At 38.5% G+C, this 8,182-nt stretch overlaps 1 protein-coding gene across 3 annotated transcripts in view; it reads left to right on the top strand.

Annotated features, from left to right (window-relative positions):
* Positions 1 to 5,575, top strand: part of LOC109794403 (protein ORANGE, chloroplastic-like) — a 66,203-nt gene extending 60,628 nt beyond the window's left edge. For all 3 annotated transcript variants that reach the window (XM_083064018.1, XM_083064016.1, XM_083064017.1), the window contains 12 exons: positions 62 to 109; positions 636 to 733; positions 819 to 1,224; positions 1,314 to 1,362; positions 1,686 to 1,793; positions 2,138 to 2,234; positions 2,320 to 2,750; positions 2,839 to 2,887; positions 3,179 to 3,884; positions 3,974 to 4,021; positions 4,549 to 4,646; positions 4,731 to 5,575. The gene's annotated coding sequence lies outside the window, so the exon portion shown is untranslated. The remainder of the gene's footprint in view (positions 1 to 61; positions 110 to 635; positions 734 to 818; positions 1,225 to 1,313; positions 1,363 to 1,685; positions 1,794 to 2,137; positions 2,235 to 2,319; positions 2,751 to 2,838; positions 2,888 to 3,178; positions 3,885 to 3,973; positions 4,022 to 4,548; positions 4,647 to 4,730) is intronic.
* Positions 5,576 to 8,182: the final 2,607 nt, after the last annotated feature.

The following is an 8,182-nucleotide window of genomic DNA, read 5'->3' on the forward strand; positions in this document are numbered from 1 at the left end:
ATCCGTGCATACTACCAAGTTACTTGTGAAGCATCTCTCACAAAATTTTCCCCTTGTTTAGGGTATCATCAAAATTTTGCACTGTTCTTCACCTCATTTTGCAAGGCAGGTTTGTTTTCTTAGCTTTATGTCTATCTATGATTGTATGTTGCAAGTATATATTCATGAAATTTCATGGGATCAGGTGAAATAGTGTGACATAGTTTTGGGATTTTTTATGCTTTGTGTATGTAATCATGCCTGTGGCATGTTTGAGAATGGACCCACCTTGCTATATACTGAATTGTCATTTCAATTAGTTTTTTTTTTCACATCTGTGTAGCACCTCTTCCTCTGTTTCTTGCACATAGTTTTTCATTTTGCTTGATTAGTGTTCAAGTCTGTTAACATCTTTATTGGTGTGGTGATACCCTTTCGTTTATGTAGGTTCGCATTTGAATTCTAAAATCCAGTACATGATTGTATTTTGTTTTAATAAAAGACACGCTAGAGAAGATATAGACTAGAAGAACCCAACTCCTTTGTTTTTGGAAAATTAATAAAACAAAATTGAGAACACGACATGTACCTTTGTTTATCTTTTGGTTGTGATTTTTTTTGAAACGGTTATTACTCACATCAAGTTTATGTGGCAGGAATACATACTTTTTGTCATGGTCATTTGAGATGTGTTATATCTCTGTGAAATCACAACGAGAAAAGATAACAAAGTTGTTATTGCACGTAATATCATGTAAGGGATGTTTTTGTATTGATTTGCTCGATGTTAAATGATGTTATGCCTCTGTTTAATAATATGTCATTGCTTCTGTTGGCAGGTATGTTGTGGGACAGTATTCTCGATTTTTAAGAGCTCATTGGACATTTCTAAAAGATGTTGTGAATAAGTTTCTTTAGTTTTTGTATGAGACGCAACCTGGAGTTCAGGTTATGTTTTCTTCCTATGTTTTCTGTCCTATTTTTTCTTATATCAACAACTTAGTTTATGTCCCTGTGGGTGTGCCTATGTTTGTGTGCTCTGCGTGCTCATTTCTGTGTGCTCTGTGTCTGTACTGTGCTGTGTGCCTTTGTTTGCCTTTGAGTCGTTATGTGTGCATGTTGTATTTTGTATGTGTTTCTATGTGCGTGTATCTGTCTTTTTTGTGTTCACAGGTGGCAGCCCTTTAGTTTGGGAACACCACCAATATTCTTGAGGCATATTCATGCAGTTCAAGTGAGGAACATGTAAGTCTCTGTATTATGGCAAAATTGAATCCAGACATACTACTATGTTACTTGTGAAGCATCTCTGACAAAATTTTCCCCTTGGTTAGGGTATCATGTAGAATTTTGCACTGTTCTTCACCTCATTTTGCAAGGCAGGTTTGTTTTCTCAGCTTTATGTCTATCTATGATTGTATGTTACAAGTATATATTCATGAAATGTCATGGGATCAGGTGAAATAGTGTGAGCTAGTTTTGGGATTTTTTATGCTTTGTGTATGTGTACCATATCATGCCTATGGCATGTTTGAGAATGGACTCACCTTGCTCTATACTGAATTGTCATGTCAGTTAGTTTTTTTTTTCACATCTGTGTAGCACCTCTTCCTCTGTTTCTTGCTCATAGTTTTTCATTTTGCTTGATTAGTGTTCAAGTATGTTAACATCTTTATTGGTGTGGTGATACCCTTCTGTTAACGCAGGTTCGCATTTGAATTCTAGAATCCAGTAAAGAGAATACACATGGTTTGCTTTTGGGTCTTGAATGCCTTATCAACATCCCATATGTAGATGATACCGAGGATTTAAAGGTATGATGATGTTGACATTCATGTCTTATGGTTGTCTATTTCTTATGTTATGATTATGATTTATGAATTCTGAAACTTGTGTTTTCAAAGTGTGATATATGATAGTATACATAGCTAATACATACAAAAATATAACTAAAATCTAGTTAAAAATTTATTTTATAGGTAATTGTATTTTGTTTTAATAGAAGGCACACTAGTAAACATATAGGCTCAAAGAACCCGACTCCTTGGTTTTTTGAAAATTAAAAAAACAAATTGAGAACACGACAAATATTTTTGTTTATCTTTCGGTTGTGATTTTTTTTGAAATAATTATTACTCACATCATGTTTATGTGGCAGGAATACATACTTTCTGTAATGGTCATTTGGGATGTATTATATCTTTGTGTAATCACGACGGAGAAGATAACAAAGTTGTTATTGCACGTAATAACATGTAAGGGATGTTTTTGTATTGATTTGCTCGATGTTAAATGATGTTATACCTCTGTTTAATAATATGCCATTGCTTCTGTTGGCAGGTATGTTGTGGGACAGTATCTCCGGTTTTTAAGAGCTCATTGGACGTTTCTAAAAGCTGTTGTGAATAAGTTTCTTGAGTTTTTGCATGAGACTCATCCTGGAGTTCAGGTTATGTTTTCTTCCTATGTTTTCTGTCCTACTTTTTCTTATATCAACAGCTTAGTTTATGTCCCTGTGCGTGTACCTGTGTTTGTGTTCTCTGCGTGCTCATTTCTGTGTGCTCTGCGTGCTCATTTCGGTGTGCTCCATGTTTGTGCTCTGTGTTGTGTGCCTTTGTTTGCCTTTGAGTCCTTGTGTGTGCATGTTGTGTTTTGTATGTGTTTCTATGTGCGTGTATCTGTCCTTTTTGTGTTCACAGGTGGCAACCCTTCAGTTTAGGAACTCTACCAATATTCTTGAGGAATATTCATATGGTTCAACTGAAGAACAAGTATATCTCTGTATTATGAAAAAATTGAATCCGTACTTACTACTAAGTTACTGTGAAGCATCTCTGACAAAATTTTTCCCTTGTTTAGGGTATCATGCAGAATTTTGCACTATTCTTCGCCTCATTTTGCAAGGCAGGTTTGTTTTCTCAGCTTTATGTCTATCTGTGATTGTATGTTGCAAGTATATATTAATGAAATGTCATGGGATCAGGTGAAATAGTGTGACCTAGTTTTGGGATTTTTTATGCTTTGTGTATGTGTACCATATCATGTCTGTGGCATATATGAGAAAGGACCCACCTTGCTATAAACTGAATGTGTAGCACCTCTTCCTCTGTTTCTTGCTCATAGTTTTTCATTTTGCTTGATTAGTGTTCAAGTCTGTTAACATCTTTATTGGTGTGGTGATACGCTTCTGTTTTCGTAGATTCGCATTTGAATTCTAGAATCCAGTAATGGGAATACACATGCTTTGCTTTTGGGTCTTGAATGCCTTATCAACATCCCATATGTAGATGATACCGAGGATTTTAAGGTATGATGATGTTGACATTCATGTCTTATGATTGTTTATTTCTTATGTTATGATTATGTTTTATGATTGCTGAAACTTTTGTTTTGAAAGTGTGATAAATGATAGTATACATAGCTAATACATATAAAAATATAACTAAAATCCAATTAAAAATTTATTGTACTAGTAATTGTATTTTGTTTGATAAAAGACACGCTAGAGAAGATATAGGCCAGAAGAACCCAACTCATTGGACGTTTCTAAAAGCTGTTGTGAATAAGTTTCTTGAATTTTTGTATGAGACTCATCCTGGAGTTTAGGTTATGTTTTCTTCTTATGTTTTCTGTCCTACTTTTTCTGATATCAACAACTTGGTTTATGTCCCTATGCGTGTGCCTGTGTCTGTGTGCTCTGCGTTCTAATTTCTGTGTGCTCCGTGTCTGTGCTCTGTGTTGTGTGCCTTTGTTTTCCTTTGAGTCTTTGTGTGTGCATGCTGTGTTTTGTATGTGTTTCTATGTGTGTGTATCTGTCCTTTTTGTGTTCACAGGTGGCAACCCTTCAGTTTAGGAACTCTACCAATATTCTTGAGGCATATTCATATGGTTCAAGTCAGGAACAAGTAAGTCTCTGTATTATGGCAAAATTGAATCCGTACATGCTACCAAGTTACTTGTGAAGCATCTCTCACAAAATTTTCCCCTTGTTTAGGGTATCATCAAAATTTTGCACTGTTCTTCACCTCATTTTGCAAGGCAGGTTTGTTTTCTTAGCTTTATGTCTATCTATGATTGTATGTTGCAAGTATATATTCATGAAATTTCATGGGATCAGGTGAAATAGTGTGACATAGTTTTGGGATTTTTTATGCTTTGTGTATGTAATCATGCCTGTGGCATGTTTGAGAATGGACCCACCTTGCTATATACTGAATTGTCATTTCAATTAGTTTTGTTTTTTCACATCTGTGTAGCACCTCTTCCTCTGTTTCTTGCACATAATTTTTCATTTTGCTTGATTAGTGTTCAAGTCTGTTAACGTCTTTATTGGTGTGGTGAAACCCTTTCGTTTACGTAGGTTCGCATTTGAATTCTAAAATCCAGTACATGATTGTATTTTGTTTTAATAAAAGACACGCTAGAGAAGATATAGACTAGAAGAACCCAACTCCTTTGTTTTTGGAAAATTAATAAAACAAAATTGAGAACACGACATGTACCTTTGTTTATCTTTTGGTTGTGATTTTTTTTGAAACGGTTATTACTCACATCAACTTTATGTGGCAGGAATACATACTTTTTGTCATGGTCATTTGAGATGTGTTATATCTCTGTGAAATCACAACGGGAAAAGATAACAAAGTTGTTATTGCACGTAATATCATGTAAGGGATGTTTTTGTATTGATTTGCTCGATGTTAATGATGTTATGCCTCTGTTTAATAATATGCCATTGCTTCTGTTGGCAGGTATGTTGTGGGACAGTATTCTCGATTTTTAAGAGCTCATTGGACATTTCTAAAAGATGTTGTGAATAAGTTTCTTTAGTTTTTGTATGAGACGCACCCTGGAAGGTATTGTAGACCCCTAAAATTGTCCGGGTCGGAAATAAAGCTTGAAGACTCTCGAAGACTAAAGGAAAGTCAGCCGGAAGGACTCCTGGAAGACCCTGGAAGACCCTAGGATGATTATCTGTAGGTTTAGAGGTCTTAGAGTAGCAAAAAATAAGAAAGTGGAGGGAATGAAGCCCAATACGGCCTCCCAAGAGTTCAGTACGGCCGTATTGAACATTTTAAACTACAATACGGCCGCACTGAACACAATACGGCCGTATTGATGTTCAATACGGCTGCATTGAACTCAATACGGCTGCACTGAACTTCAATACGGCCGTATTGAGGTTTTTGAACTTCAATATGGCCGTATTGAATTCAATACGGCCGTATTGTAGTTCAAAACTTCAATACGGACCGTATTGACCCCCAGAAACCGTATTGAGCCTCTTCCCTATAAATATGACGCCAATGGGATGTCATTTGACACTTTCACACACAGTTTTAACCCTCTTCTTGAGTATTCTGGGTTTTTTTGAGCAGTGTTCTGCCTAGAAATCACTCGGAGAGTTGATCCGACGAAGTTCTTGAGTCACGAGCCATTTGCTTGAGTCTCGAACCTAGTCGAAGGGAAATCCTCCGGATTTCCATAGTTAAAATTTTATAGAAGGGAGCGAGCGGTCTTGTAGAGGGAGGGAACGCCAAAACGCTTCCCAATTTCTGTCAAGATATATAAGAAAGCACGCTTCAAAGGTTTATCTCTTTAAAGTCCCTTCTTTTACCGCTTTCTGTGTGTACATATTTAAACTGTCATCATGTAGATAGTTAATTTATAATTGCTTAGAATAAATAGGGGTAATTTAGTAATTTTGCACTATTATTTTTAAATAATCTGTCATAGGGAACCCGAAAGGGGCGCTGTGGGGTGCTAACACCTTCCCCACGCGTAACCGACTCCCTTACCCGACTCTGGTTGTAATGGCCGAAGTCGATTTTTGAATCGATTGCCTTAAACTTCTTTTTCCAATGTTTTGAGTAAAACATTGGTGGCGACTCCATGAACCCTTCCTTTTTATGAAAACCGCTAATCTATGGAGGGTCCCGCTTGGGATTAACATGGATTGGTGAGCCTTTTAATAAAATTGCTCGTTTGACAAGGTCTCAGTTTGAGAATAAGTCATTCTAGCAATCCATATTTTTAAACAAATAAAAGAGTCCAACCATCCTTCGCGAATGCCGAAAGCCCGTTTCGGGCCGGTGGCGACAGATGGCGACTCCACTGGGGAAGCCTCGAGAGTCAGTCCCATTTAGTGACAGATTATTTTTAACAAATAATAGTTAAAATTACTTCATTACCCCTTTGTTTGTATGATAACATGCTTTATTTATATGGATTTAATAACTGTTGTATGTTTAAATTTTCGCAAATGTTTGAAATAAAAACTGCACACGAACCTTTGCACACAACAGTTCCCTCTATACCCGGGGGCATGAGTGGTAAGCCATAGGGAGTGGATGTTAGTACGGCCGGTTGTCGAATGGGTCTATAGGTGCCCGTAAACCGTTGTCGGAAAGCATCACTCAAGGTGATAACCATGAACTCGAGTCCGACAGTGCGTTGGAGCTTTCCATCGACTTACGACGAGAGGAATTGGGTCCCTATAATGGAGGCACCTTGGGGGCCTCAGACCGGTGAGAACAGTTAGAACCACCTTGAATATGCACCTTTCTGCAGGAAACCCCTACCTCGTGATTCGCTCGTGATTGTTCGTGGATGAGTGAATTGTTTGTGTAAATGCTTATGTGCAATTGTTTGTGCATTAATAAATAACCTCGTGATAAGGTCTAAAGAATAATCCCCATGCATGAAAATGTCATGACATGAGAGGAAAAACCAATGTGTGAAAATATAATAAAAGTAAGGAGCATAGGCATCATTATCAATAATACCTCATGCATCCTCATCAATTATTCATTTTAGGATCACCAATACCCTCTCGATGTGAGTAAAAGGGACCCATGACTATTGAGATTCTCCGTTGGGGAGAGATCATAGGCTAGGGAGGGTGATAAACCTTCATCTTAAAAAGGCAGCGCCTTAAAGATGGAGTCTTATCAAGCTCACATCGAGAGTGTATTCATACCATGAATAAAACTAATTAGAATAAAACATTCATTTTAGAAAGTGGCTGGTCATCTCTCTGTCCTCACACGCGCGCAGAAAATCAAGAAGATGGAAGCGCTGGAGGACCAAAATAAGAAGCTTACAGCCGAGCTCTCACAGCTCAAAGAACAAATGGCGCAAATGATGGAACTCATGCGTCACCATAATGTACATGGGTCTCACCACAGTGACCATGAGGAACATGAGGAAGAACCTCCACGAGCTGTACCCCTTGGGGCGGGGATCATGATTAAAGAGCCCGAGGTTTCAAAGGAACAATTCCATGCTCTTGAGGATCGGCTAAGGGTTATGGAGGGGCATGATTTTGACATCAAAGATGCCGCCGACATGTGCTTGGTGAGGGACATCCAATTCCCTCCCAAATTTAAAGTGCCAGATTTCCCAAAATATGTGGGATCGACTTGCCCTAAGAGTCATCTCACCATGTACTGTCGCAAAATGGCTGCATATGCCACAAATGAAAAGCTCTTGATCCATTGCTTCCAAGAGAGCTTAGCCGATATTGCGCTCAATTGGTATATGCAGCTAGATGGAAATCTAGTACATACATGGAGGCAGTTGGCCGACGCCTTTCTCAAGCGCTATAAATACAACATCGACCTAACACCCGATAGGTCAGATCTTCAAGCCTTGAGTAAGAAAAGTGACGAATCTTTCAAGGCGTACGCCCAACGATGGAGGGAGTTGGCGGCACAGATAGAGCCCCCGCTGTCGGATAAGGAGACGGTGTCCTTATTCATCAACTCGTTGACTGGTCCCTATTACGATAAAATGATAGGGAACACAACGACACTCTTCTCGGACATCATCACCATTGGGGAGAGAGTGGAACAAGGACTCAAAAGTGGGAAGCTGGCTAAGCCTTCCCAATCATATGAAGCTAAGAAGACCTTCGGGAAGAAGAAAGAGGGAGGAGTCAATGCTATAACCATACCCTCGGCTACTTTCACTTCGAAGTCGGGAAGATCGCAATTCACCCCTGTGAAGAAGTTTGATAAACTTCTGACCACTTATAGCGATCTCCTGCCGAAGCTAGTAGAAGCCAAACTTCTAGCTCATGTTCCACCAAGGAAGATCGACCCACCTTACCCCGATTGGTACAAGCCACAAGACAAATGTTTATACCATTCGGGGGCACCAGGGCATTCAACAGAGAAATTCCTAGCTCTCAAATACAAGGTCC

This window comes from Cajanus cajan, chromosome 9 (genome assembly GCF_000230855.2).
Source record: "Cajanus cajan strain Asha chromosome 9, NIPB_CcT2T_4, whole genome shotgun sequence".
NCBI lineage: Eukaryota > Viridiplantae > Streptophyta > Magnoliopsida > Fabales > Fabaceae > Cajanus > Cajanus cajan.